General features: G+C 54.5%; 1 long non-coding RNA gene and 3 other non-coding genes across 4 annotated transcripts; all 4 read right to left on the reverse strand.

Moving 5' to 3' along the window:
• TRNAL-CAG lies at positions 1-83 on the reverse strand. The gene has a single exon. It is a non-coding gene; the product is annotated as a tRNA-Leu (tRNA).
• Positions 84-1,036: 953 nt separating this feature from the next.
• TRNAG-UCC lies at positions 1,037-1,108 on the reverse strand. Its single transcript has one exon. It is a non-coding gene; the product is annotated as a tRNA-Gly (tRNA).
• Positions 1,109-4,698: 3,590 nt separating this feature from the next.
• TRNAM-CAU lies at positions 4,699-4,770 on the reverse strand. The gene has a single exon. It is a non-coding gene; the product is annotated as a tRNA-Met (tRNA).
• Positions 4,771-11,182: 6,412 nt separating this feature from the next.
• Positions 11,183-12,584, reverse strand: LOC115336201. The gene is made up of 2 exons (XR_003921650.2): positions 12,497-12,584; positions 11,183-11,965 (listed from the first exon to the last, which is right to left on the reverse strand). It is a non-coding gene; the product is annotated as an uncharacterized LOC115336201 (long non-coding RNA).
• Positions 12,585-13,083: the final 499 nt, after the last annotated feature.

A 13,083-nucleotide genomic window follows, 5' to 3' on the forward strand; every position in this document is an offset into this window, starting at 1 on the left:
TGTCAGGAGTGGGACTCGAACCCACGCCTCCCAGGGAGACTGCAACCTGAATGCAGCGCCTTAGACCACTCGGCCATCCTGACCCCCTGCTTCGGTGAGCGTTGCCTCTGCCACTCTGCCCCCCTGCAGGTGCCAGAGCCAGCCCACCTCAGCCAGCCTCCTCCTGGCACTGCTGCAGGGGGAGCTGTATCCTGGGAGCACCCTTGCCCTGCTCCCACCAAGGGCGGCTGACAGGCGACTGCAGCACCTACACGCACTTCAGGACTGCACAGTAGCCAGCACAGGGGCAGCTCCTTGCAAAGGCCAAGGCACTCCTTCACGGGAGCAACCAAAGGAACCATCACAAATTACGTCTCTCTACATGCCAACATCATGTCAAGGGGCTCCGGGCACACACCTACCTTTCCCATGACTTCCTCCATTCCTCCAGAGCCTGAGGAGATGGCGAGCTAAGCATTTGGCCCACAATCCTGCCTCGTGGACTGTTCCTGGGGCAACAAGGGTGCTTCCGTCTTCCCTCCTCGGAGGTGGGAAGCCTGGGCAAGGAGGGCTCTGCCACACCAACCTCTGGGTGAGTGCTGTGCCGATCTCAAGGAGCCAGCGTGTGGGAAAGGGACTGGAGAGTCATGCTGAAAGCACAGAGGATGCGCCAAGTGCAGAGCAACGACTGAGCTCCCATTCCTGTGGGGAAGAGGCTCACTTATTGCGCATGGTGCAGAGGAAGGAGGGCACAGATCTCTCTGGGACTTGTTGCTTCATGGAAGGAGCTAGACTGCAAGGCATCTCAGGCGGTCACTAGTCCAAATGCCTGCTCAAAGCAGGGCTAGCCCCAAAGCTAGAGCAGGCGGCTCAGTGCGTGAGCCCCACTGAAACCCGAGTGTGACACCCAGGCATGGAGAATCCCAAAGTTCTCCAGGCACCTGCTGCAGCGCTTCAACGCTGCCTGAGAATCTCTGAATGGTACAAAGCAGCCCCTGCAGCCTGCTGTTGCTAAATGGGGAAGGCACTATGGAGCTAGGCAGAAGAAAAGCTTGCCTGCGTTGGCCAGGAATCGCACCCGGGTCAACTGCTTGGAAGGCAGCTATGCTCACCACTATACCACCAACGCTCCTGGGCCACTCCTGCCTCCCGCTCCTCCAGCCCGGAGCCTGGCCTCCCTCCTGCTCCTCCCCGTCCCGGTCTTGCCTGCCTCCTGCTCCTCCCCGTCCCGGTCTTGCCTGCCTCCTGCTCTGCCAGGTCACAAACTGCCCTCTTGCCTGCTCCTCCGCTTCAGAGACCATCCCGCCTCCTCCTTCCAGCCCCCTGCACACATACACACGACCTCAAGCTGCTGGCACCCGGGTGTGCTTCTCTGCGTGTGAGCTCTTGGCTACGGAAACGCCAGCTGCTGGGTGCTGGTAACGGTGACGCTCCCCATCTGTGTTCGTACGTGGGCCAGCTGCGCACGTACTATGCAGGTGCACGTGCGTTTGCGTGTACATACCTGGGGTGGTTTAAGCACAGACAAACGCCCACCCAGCTGCTCACTACTTTCCCCACCCGCAGGGCGATGCAGAGCACTGAAAACACAATGAGAAATCTCATGGCTCAAGATAAACACACGGACATGGCTTAGCAAAAACTCTTGTGGGAAAATCAGGCTTGACTTGGGCAAAATTAATTCTTTGCCACTCAAAACAGATGCAAGTAGTGAGAAACAGAAAGACAAACATAAAACACCGCCTTTCCTCTCCCCTGTGCCGGGACAACTCCAGTGCTTCACACCAGACTCCTCTACTCTCCCAAGGAGGACGTGTCTCTGCTCTTACCCACTCTTTTTTTCTTCCCACCTCTCTCTGCCCGGCGTTTTCTGCCCTTTCTGGAATATGTTTTCACAGAGGGGCCACCAATGTTGACGACGGCTCAGCTGTCTTGTGTGGTGGGTCCACTGCGGAGCTGGAACTGACTGTGTCTGACACAGGGCAGCCCCTTATCTCTTCCCACAGAGGCCATTCTGCAGCACCCCCTGACCCCTCCACTGCCAAAACCTTGCCATGTGTAGCCAAGACAGTGCCCATGGGGAATACCAGAGGGCATAACGCTGAGGTAGCGCGGTCGGAGTCTGCCCCAGTCGGAGTCACAATCACGCTGTCCTGGGCTAACGTGTGGCTGCATGAGGTACCCTTTGGTTGAATTAAAAAGGCACAGCAACCAGCCTGGGTTTCTTCCTAGGCACTGGATATGTCCGTAGCTTGTAGACGTGTGTAGTAGTAGCTCAGCAATCAGCAAGTAAAAAGCAGGCAATGCTAGGGTAACAATTCTCTGTCTATATAATGTGCAAATAGGCCAGGTGGATCATTTCTAGCACAAGTTTCTTGGTCTATGTAGCTTGGCCGGATCTGAGCATCTGCCACATTCCATGCTGCGTGCCCGTAAGCAATTTGTTTTGCAGGACTCCGCGCATTACCTGTTCCTGGGCTAAAATCTGCCTTGTGCTGCCACTGGTTTTGGGGATGGATGATTGCTTTGGTGAATGCCCATGCCGGCACTGATGAATGATGAAGTACACGTGCCCAGGACGTACCTTCCCCTACATACACGGGGGGGCACCATTTTCTTTCAGCTGCCATTTTCTTATTAAGCACCACAACCACCATGTTTTCATACTGCTCTGTGATTGGCTGGCAGCCATTTCTGGACCCCGTCATACCCACCTGCTCTCAGGCAGACCTGTGAATGGCTGTCAGGACCAGCCAACCCTACCTGTGTACCCAGAAGGACGTCAGGCAAGGAAGCCCCCACTCGCTAAACAAAGGGAAGAGGCAACTTCTGACAGCGTCATTCCCCGTGGGTTCTCCCATTGCTTTGTGATTGCCGGACAGCACATTTTTGACACTGTCATGCCCGCATGTACTCAGATCTCCTTCTCAGGGACTGTCCGCTTCCTTTGGACCAAGAAGTGTTTGGATAGAAAAAGATATACCGTGCAGTGGTATCCACTATGGAATGAAGACGAGCACTTAGCACAAGCGATGTTCCTGTGGCTGGCCCATTGCCTGCAGAGCCAGAGGCGACCTCACAGTCAACATGCAAGCAATCTTCTGGCTTCTGGCCAGTCAGGTGCTCAGGTAGCAGGGAGCTCACCTGCAGACACCCATGCTATCTTCCTGCTGCCAGCTCGTGAAGCACTCAGGCAAGAAAGACCTATAGAAGAGGCCACTCTCAATTATCTTTGAAAGGTCGTGACAACTGGGAGAGGTTCCTGAGTGCTGGAAGAAAGTCATTGTCACTCCTATCTTCCCAAAAGGCACAAAGGAGAATGGGGGCAACAGCAGGCTGGTCCGCCTCACCTCGATCCCTGGGAAGGGGAAGGAGCAACTCATCCTGGAAACCCTTTCCAGACACGTGAAGAACAAGAATGCTATTGGTCTTGTTTTCATTGCATTCTACTCCTAGCTCATTTCTGTCAGACTGTGCTTTTCTGGTTTTCGGGGGGGGAAGGGCGGGGGGTGTCTGTGTGTGTGTGTGTGTGTGTGTGTGTGTGTGTGGTATTTGCTAGGAAATCTCAAGCTGCGCTAGCCAGTGAGGAGAGTGGATTGGCATCAGGGACTGCCCAGGGCTGGAGCAGGACGCTGGACAAACCAGGCCTGGGCTCCAGGCATGGATTCTGCACAGACCTGTGGTACAGTCTAGGGTTCAGAGCACCTGCTGATGTGCATGTGGGAGTGAGGGGGTGGGTGTCCAGCACTGAATTCCAGTCCTGAGCAGCCAGAAGAGAGGGAAAGGCTCGGGCTATGTGTGTGTTTTGTCTTGTAGTGAGCAAAAAAAGACAAAGAAAACACCGCCGTGCCTCCCAGTTTTTCCAGGCTCAGCTGCACTCCTTCACTGCAGACTACTCCAGCATGGGTTCTCCACATGCTGCGCTTCTGAACAGGAAAAATCTCTTTCAGTGTGGGCTCTTTCACAGGCTTCAGGCCCGTCAGGAAAAGTCTTCGCTGGCGTGTCTTCTCCGCAGGTTGCAGTTCCTTCAGGAATAGCCACCTGCTCCAGCCAGCATGGGTGCCCTGGGTGCCCCAAGCTTTGCAGATGGCTCAGTGTTGTGGAGGCCCCTGGAACCAGCTGTGTGTGTGTGGTGCAGGGCAGCCCCTCAGCTCTTCCCCACAGAGGCCACCCTGCAGCAGCCCCTCTCCCCACCACTACCAACACCTAGCCACGGATGGCCAATACAGTGCCCACTGGGAATACCTACTCAGCCCTGCTCCTGGCTGGAGCTGCGAGTGAGCACGGCAGCAAACAGACTAGGATGGAGAAAACCCCTAGATGGTCAAGCCGATTGCATTGGTGTTTCCCAAAGTAGCACCAGCCTTGTCGTCCTCCTCCCCACCTGCAGATTCGTGGAGGTCCCTGCTTGCGGCTGGGAAGTTGGGACTGAGCTGCCGGATGGGAAGGGAGAAATGCCTGTGTCCCCAGGACACCCACTTCCTTGTGGGGGGAGCTCTGCCTGCTGCTCCACAGCCACCCGTCTGGCTTGCCGAGGGGCACTATGGGAGTGCTGGCTCCTAAGAAGGCAAAGGAGAAAGAAGGTGGCAGTGGCAGAGAGAAGGGGCTGAGGGAACGGGAGGGCCACGGCCATGGGTGCCCAGAGAGCTAGAGCAGTGCAGGTTAAAAGCTGCTGGGAGAGGCAGCAGCTGTCAGGAGGAGGGAAAAAAAAGAGACAATTAGCAGAGGATGGTTTCGATCCATCGACCTCTGGGTTATGGGCCCAGCACGCTTCCGCTGCGCCACTCTGCTCCCCCCAGCACCTCTGCCGGCACCTCCCACCGCCCTGCCCGATGCTCCCTGGCACTGCCAGCCCTCGTGCCTCCTTCCCTTCCTCTATCCTGGGCCCTCGCCCGGGCCAGAAGATTGGCTCTCTGGGAAGTTCTCCTCCTTTGGGCCTGGGGTGGGTAGCTCAAGGGCCTTGCCTTGCCCTTCTCCCCACATCTCCTGCCCATAACCCGGGATGGGGACTTTCTTCTTGACCAGCCAAGCTGGCTCTGCAGGCACTGAAGGAAACCCCGGAGCGAGGGGGCAGCCTTGTTGCTTTGCAGGGCAGAGGGGAGCTGCTCTCCAGCGAAGCGAGCTCAGGAGGGCTGCCACCCTGCCCAGAAATCCAGCTCCCAGGGGGCTGTGGGGCTGTGCCCGGCGTCAACGTCCGTTCTTTGCCGGCCGAGGAGGGAGACAAGGACGCTTAGCATTACCAAGCATAGAATTACCAAGGGAATTAATCCCTCTATTTTGGCTGTGCACATAGTGGTGCCCCAGCCTAATGCACGGAGGACCCCGAGACAGAGGAAAGCAGGGTTGGTATATGTTCACAATACAGTTGTGTCCACCAATCAAATTACTCGTGTTAAGGGGTGGGCTAATCAGTTACTATTGCTCCCCAAATCAGTATGTGCTTCTCCCGGGCAGGTGGTGTGGACAGATGCTCAGTGGGGTGTTAATCGTCATTGTTCTAAACCAATGTCCCGTGCAGGTGGAGGGGCTTTATGCTAGATTCAGGTTGATTGCTGTTCTGGCCGTGGCCGTATACCTGGGGTTTTTTTGAAAGACAAATCTCCCATTGGTTTATCATCTGCATGGGGTGTTCTCAGGCAGTGAGAGCCAGTTTAGGTTGGGTCTTCAGGTCACGTTGACCCTGAGGTAAAAGCCCTTAGTCCTAGGCAGTGTTCGTTCTTCTAAGCAAGTTGTCTAGCAGTTGGCGCCTTGCCTTTCAGACCAGCGGTGAAGGCCTTGCCCTGCCAGTGCTGTGCTGTGCTGTGCTGTGCTCCCCCACAGCCCCTGGCTTGTCCTCCCTCCTGGCGCAGGCCTGCCCTGGCTGCTCCCTGACAGCCGAGGGCTGCCCCCGCCACCATGCAGCATGCCAGGGAGTCAGAGAAACCCTAACCCCTCCTCTCCGTGCCTTAAGCGGTGACTATTCTGCCCAGCACTGCTGGGGTGGAGGTGCCTCCCAGTCACCCCAGGGCAGGTCCGGCTGAGCTGGACTGGGTCATGCCATGTCTTAAACGCTGCAAGGCCTCCCAGGAAGGCTGTGGGCAGTCTGAGCTGGAAGACCCTCTTGGTGACACTCTTCCCCCCACTTCTTGCCTGCTTGTGGTGGTGCATTTTTCCCCCTGTCTGGGCTGAACTACAAGCTCAGGAATCCTCGCTAGGTCTTAGCGTAAGTGTAATGAATGGGGCAGTTAAGCATTCCTTGACCGTACCAGGAACTCTCACACAGCTAAGACAGGGAGTTATGCTGACTGTCTCAAGGACTCCTGCTGCCCAGCAAAAACAGAAACCGGAAGTAGAGATAACTAGTTCTCTCATAACAACCTTGAGACATGCCAGTCCTCCCCTGACAACTCTGGAGCATCCCGTATGTGAATCTTAAGTCATTCCCTGACAGCCTTGGAGCCTTCCTTACCTGAATCGTAACTCACGTGAAATGGTACCAGTGCAGCTGGAATCCCAGTAATTTTTTGATGACTAAAGCTAATCACGTCCCGTACCTATAAGCAGTGGTACTAAGTAAGACTCCTTGAGCTCTCCTGAACGGCAGCAGGCTGTGACCAGCATCTCTCTGAGTGGGATGCCTCTCAGAGCTCACAAACTTTTCTGTTTGCGAAGATCGGAGGTCTGTCGCTGAAAGCCAACAAGACCTGGGCTGATGCTCTCCACTCCTTGAGGCTCGACCCTTCGCAAGTTGAGAAAGATACTGAAGCATTCGACATGAATATTTTCATGGAACTCAGGGGGAATTTTAACAGGTACCTCTTTCACTTGCTTATGTATAACTCTTAGTGCCTTTATGCACGTGTGTGTACTAACCTGAATATCCTATAGCAAGTATATTACAAGTTATTGCTTTTCAAATCTATACTGAATCGCTGTTGGGAACTCTATTCAACTCTGAATGAATCTCAGGCTGCTAGTATACTCATAATCCCTTTAAATATAATCGTTGACCAACTCTGGGACTAGGAGTTGATCCAGATGCACCTAGACTCTGACAGGAGTTTAGAAAGCAAGGGGGTCTTCTCTGAACCTTGTGACTCAATGGGAGGGTCTCCCTTACCCTTTTTACATTCCCAATCTCTGTACAAATCACGAGAAATCAATTCTAACTCGATTTTTCTTTCTATATTGCTTTTTTAACCTATTGCATTTTCGGTCTCTCTATACCTTAATTTATATAACAATTTTCCTGTGTGCATTTCATCCATGAATTAAGTAATAGAGTGAACCTTGCCATCGAATTCTGCGAAGTCGCGCTTTTATATAAATTCCTATTAAATAATTTTTGCTAATACCATCGGAGGTGATTCTTTAAGCGGTCCAAACCACACCATTTTGTGACACTGCTGCTCCTCACCAGTCTGCCTTCATGACGCCTAAAGAAGGCGCACTTTGTGAGTGCTGGAAAGATCTCCGATCCATGAGGTATCCTCCCTTAATCTTTAGCAATGAGGGCCATGTTGTGCAAGCTTTCTTTGGAGACGAGCTGCTGTACTTTCAGGCATAGGGAGGACAGCTGGTGGGGTTGTTCTGCTTGGGGTGTCAGGTGAGATCAGGCTCTTAAGTTCTTCTCAAGAACCAACAGTGGACCTCCTGTCATGGTTCATACTCAGCACTGGTCCATTCTCTTCCCCCAACATGCCTACCTTGTCAATGGGAGCAGGATTTCCCTTTCATCCAGCAGTTTCGGGGGTGGGGTGAGGACAAGTGCTGTAGGCAAGGGGCTTTTACTGTCTCCCTGGGCACCAGGCACAGTGTGGAGCCGAGTCCCACTGCTGGCTGCAGCGTGGTCAGTTGCAGGGAGCCCAAAAGGGGACCGTGTCCATCGCCTTCACCACTCGGCCACAACTACCTGCTCCAGCCCTCTCTGCCCTGCTGATCACGTGCCCTGCGCAATGGCGCCCGGGCTCGCTGGCAGTTTCAGGGCTAGGCTTTACTTGAAGTCCTGCATTTCAGACCTGCACGGAGCATGACAGCTACCAGGCTTCCAGAGGTCTTGAGAGGCGTAACCCTGGGGGCTACAACTGCAGCTTCCAGTGCCTTGTCCTCATCTGAGCATCTGGGATATCGTGCCTCAGCGGGGATGATTTCAATCCCTAGCTGCCATCTGTGCTGTTTCCAGGGAAGAAGAGAAGGCAGCTGTGTGGAGACAACCAGGTATGGTGGTAATTGTGGAGTGGGATATTACATCCCACTGCTTCTCAAATTTATATGAGGAGGACTCCAAGCCTGCTGTAAGCACTAACATGGGGAGAGTCCTCCAGGGAAGGTAGTGACCTCCCAGCAGCACCTTCAGCCTCTTGGGGACATAGGGTGGTGTCAACTCCTGAAGAAAAACCACGACTGCTGTGCAGGTTGTTGGTGTGTAGAGGGAATGGCTTGCAAGAGTGGGAGAGATCCATGGAAAGGGCGAGGTAAGAGCCTGAGGAAAGGAGGGGGGGTAAATGGGGATTTAAAGGGAGACTGGAGAGAGCTTGATTTGGTGGAATAGGTATGTCCAGAGCTTTTTTCCAGCACTGGCAAGCATTGTCCAATGCCTAAACATTTCCATAATTAGATGAAAGCAGTTCCTATTCCCTTTTGGCTCTGCAGCATGCATATTGCAAAAGTGGTTACAAGAGGACAGTGTGGAGATGGTGCGTTTGGAGTGCCTGTCTGCATGCAGAGCAAGGGTGGGAGGGGGTTGCAGCCAAGAGGGTGAGCATAAAGAGTGGCTTGAGGCAGTGTGTGTGCGGGGGGCTGGAGGAGGAGGCTGGCCAGTCTGTGAAGTGGAGGAGCAGGAGGCAGCACTGCCCAAAGCTGCATTGGTGGTATAGCGGTGAGCACAGCTGCCTTGCAAGCAGTTGACCCGACTTTGCTTCCTGGCCAAGGCAGACAGACATCTCTTCAGGCTGGCTCCAGGGTGGGTGCCTTACATCTTCTGCAGGCAGGCTCTTCTGCTCAAAAAATGCCAGCTTTCCCCTGGGGTTTAAAGCCCCTCGCCTCCCTGCAGCCTTAAGACGAAGAGAGACCAGTGCTTTCTACCTGTTGGGAGGGCTCCAGCCTAGGCTCCTCACTGCAGTGCTGGTACAAGAGCCAGCTGAGACGCTTTTTTGGCCTGGCACAGAACTGCACCTGCTGCTGGTGGTGGTTGCACCTGTCAAGACAAGCATGCTGCCATGGCAGGGTACAAGGGAAGATCAATAATGCCTAGGTGGTGGTCAAGGGACACGCCCAGTGCTTCATGAGGCCAGCAATGCAATTGGGCTGTGTGGTGGCAGGAGGCCTGCTCCTTATGTAATGGCTCAGAGGCCTGTCTGTCAGTTCTGAAGTCACCCTGGAGAGGCTGACCTAACCTGTCCAGGCTCCGGCATTGCAGAGATGTCCTGAAGTTCACTGGAATTGGGTGTAGTGATGTTCCTGGTAACTAAGAACTGAGACACCCTCACTTCTCTTGCAGCTTATGGCCTGCGGTTCAAGGGAAACCTGAGGAGCCTCTCTCAACTAGACTCTCTGCCTAAAGGGGACAAAGCTTCTCAAGTCTCTGATTCCAGGGTTGCTTAAAGCAAGAAATGCAATGTTCTTTGCTGTGCTGATAGTCAAAACCCAATCTGGGTGGCGGGGTTGTGTTAGCACAGTATTTACAGACTCCCACTCTGCCATCGGCAGTGCTACAAATAGGTGGAGTTATGAAGAGCAGGATTGTGATTGTGCATGCTCAGTTCCCTACTGAAATGCCCACCCTAACCCCATGTGGCAATCACGCTGCCTACGTCCAGACATGAAAACCAGCGCTTTCCTCCTTTCCACTCCATACCCATCCCCTGGAGTTTACTCCCACAACACCAATGAAAGAGAGAATTGCAATGGCTGTTCTTCATACAAAGACTGTGAACAACAATTGAGAGGACTGAGACGTTAACTCAAATGTCCGTATTAACAATCACATCTCACCAATTGGGACACTGGTCTTTGACCACCCCCCAGTAAAATGGGGTTACTTTGTGTGAGACATTTCTCGTATTTCCACCTCTGTCCATTGTTTCTTGCCCTCCCACTGGGCACCACTGACAAGAGGATGGCGCTCTCTCCTTTAATCTACCTGTCCACTCTCCAGCACCCTCAGCCTTCCCTTCTGCAGGCTAACCAACCCCAGCTGCCCCAGCCTGTCCTTGTATGACAGATGAGCCAAGTCCTTAATCACCTCAGTGTCCCTTTGGCAGGGCTGACAGAGCCCCTAGCTGTGCAGAAGTGGGAATCAGCCACACAAAGACACTGGTGACATCCCTGTAAGGACACCCAGCATGCAGACATCAAGGGCTGCTGCAGAGGAAGGACACCTTGCAGAAGGGTTTCCACTTGCTGCTGGATTGCACCAAGAGAGAAAGCAGAAGCAACAGCATTCGGTCAGGGGAAGATGTGCCCCTGGTCCAAAATTCATGCACCTGGAGCAGCAGTGACCGCTGAGAGGCGTTGGTGGTGCAGCGCTGAGGAGAGTAACGCATAATCTGCAAGACTAAACAGTGACACTGGATCTAGCTTTGTGCTTGGCTGCATGCTTGCACGTAGGAGGCCTTGCTTTACTGCTGAGCAGCTTAGGTGCTTCTTGCCTCCAAAACACCTGTGAGTAGCAAGGTGCATCAGCAAAAGGAAAGGAGGCATAAACCTGACTTCCAAATGCCATGAGTCTCGCTGAGATTCAGGCTCAGAGAGGCAACTTGTCCCTGCCTGTTTTGGAAGGCACCCTCCACAACTCAGCTGAGCACATGTCTCCATGTTATCATCTCAGGCCGGTTCATAAGCCTGCTACTATCCTCGGCCAGTGGGTACTCAGGGGAGGCAGTGAAAAGTCACTGCTTCGTGAGCATACATGCAAGAAGCGCTGGGTACACTGGCAGAAGAAATGAGATGAGCTCTTGAATGCTTTCAGGGTTGGGACGCAAGGCTGACCCTGGGAGACATTGCAGGGCTGTGATGAGCAGGTTGCCGACTCACGCTCCATTTCTCTGGGGCTTTTAGTCTTCTTCTTCCCTGCTTGCTTATTTTTGGTGCTCTGGTATCAGTTCAGGGAGCTCTAATGACAACTGGTGGTAAGCTCAGGACAGAAGCCACTTGCTCGACCTTGCAGAGCGCGTAGCTAACTGAGGGAGGAGGAGGAGGAGAAATGAACACGCGTCTCCAGCTGTGCTGCACAAAGTCTTTAATGAGAAGGAGGAAATGCAGTGGCTCGGAACAGAGACCGAGAAGCACGTCTGCAGGGTTCCGGGAGGCACAGAGAATGGCCCATTTCCCAAGGACAAGCTCCAGGCAAAGCGCTTGCCTTTCCCCATTCCGATCTACCCGGTGGCAATGCCAGCCCACCAAGAGCAGGCCCTAACTCCGGCACACTCCCTCCGTCAGCAGGAGGTTCAGCAAAGCAGAAGAGAACGAGCCCTTTCCTGAGGAGCTCAGAGCAAAGCAGAGCCAGAGGAGACACGGCGAGGCCTGCAGTGCGGCGAGGAGCAGCAGGCACAGGTCCCTTCTGCCAGGTGGGATGAGGACACTCAGCCCACCTGCAAGCCGTGGCTACGCTCCTGCTGCTGCAGGATCCCCGTCTTCCTTGGTGCTCCAAAGGGGATGATCTGCTGGCTTCAGCAGTTCAGACCGCAGCGGGTGGGAGGCAGACACAGCCCTGACCCCCCCAGACCAAGGGAGCCCCCAGAAGAGATGGGAACCCCCCGGCGCTGAGGGAGCTCCCAACAGCAGCTGACAGCGAGGATCCCACGGCTGTGCTCTGAGGGAAAGAGGTGAGGATGGGGCCCGGCAGGGTCACCACCACCGGGGAGGCCTGGATGGCCACCGTCGAGTCAGCGCAGCGGGCGACACAGGGCTCACTGCAGCTGCTTGCAAGTGGGGTTGGGCCGGAGGCGCCGCAGGGCGTTGGGAGACAGGGTCTGAAGCAAGACATCTCTCGGCGAGGGAGGCAAAGCTGAAACGCAGAGCAGGCAGGGAGCACGAACATCAGTATCAGTCTGTCTGTCTTTTCCTCAGCTCCCTCCGTGGAGACGCTTTGTTTTCAAAACACCCAGTACGCCTACAGTTCCCACAGCCATCATCGCGCCCTCCGAGTTGCACGGCACAGGAAGGCTGACCCACTTTTGGAACAGGCCCCAGCGCAGTGGCTCTAAAGCGCCCGTGGAAAGACCGATCATACCCCATCTCCATCGTTGCTTTGAAGATGGCACTGGATGCACTTGGCCATGTGGTTAGAGACCATCAGCTAAAGGTGCAATGCTGGTGGGCAGGCCTCCCTGCAGCTGAGCCCCACGGATCCCCTTCGGCTTGAAAGAACCCTCCGCTTCCCACCTCTCCCCAGCCACCTCCACCAGAAGGCAAAGAGATTGCAGCCCTTCGACAGTTGTATGGCAGGGCAAAGCTGAGGCAGCCCAAGCATCAGCCTCAGTAGCCACCAAGACAGCAGTTCAGCTCACAGAGAGAGATGGAGCGGACTCGGGCTTACCTTGCTCCTCGAGGAAAGGGAGGCAAGAGAGGAGGATGCAGAGCCTGGAGCAGCGCAGGCTTTTATGCTGTGTCCCAGAGCCCTGGGGGGGGCCCACAAACATTCCTTGCTCATGAAGCATCTCAACACCTAGTAGCTGCAGCTTGCCGAGGCCTCTCTGATGATTAAGCCCTTGCCTCTTTCACTTGAAATGTTTTGCTCCCACTGCGTATCGTCTAACATCAGTATAATTAATTTGTTTCCAGCCCTGCTAAGACCTATTGGCTCGGTGGTCTCAGGCTATCTGTGCAGAGATTTTAAGTGACTGTGTCCTTCCCACACCCAAATTAACCTGTTTTGCTCAGCAAGGTCATCCCAGACGCCAGAGGCCTAGATGGCCTGCTTTTGAGCAGAGGCTGAGGGCAGGGAGCCAAAAGATCGTGGTTCTTTCTCCTGGGTCAGGGATGGAGTGGCCCATTCCATGCATTTCAAATTTCAGAGGGACATCGGATCAGTCTCCCAGAGCACCTCGGAGTCACATGAGCCCTTGAGCAACCACCAAAAGGCAATGCCTTGGAAGACAGCAAATGCAGGAGGTTGCATAGAAG

The sequence above is a fragment of the Aquila chrysaetos genome, chromosome 2, assembly GCF_900496995.4.
Source record: "Aquila chrysaetos chrysaetos chromosome 2, bAquChr1.4, whole genome shotgun sequence".
Taxonomy (NCBI): domain Eukaryota; kingdom Metazoa; phylum Chordata; class Aves; order Accipitriformes; family Accipitridae; genus Aquila; species Aquila chrysaetos.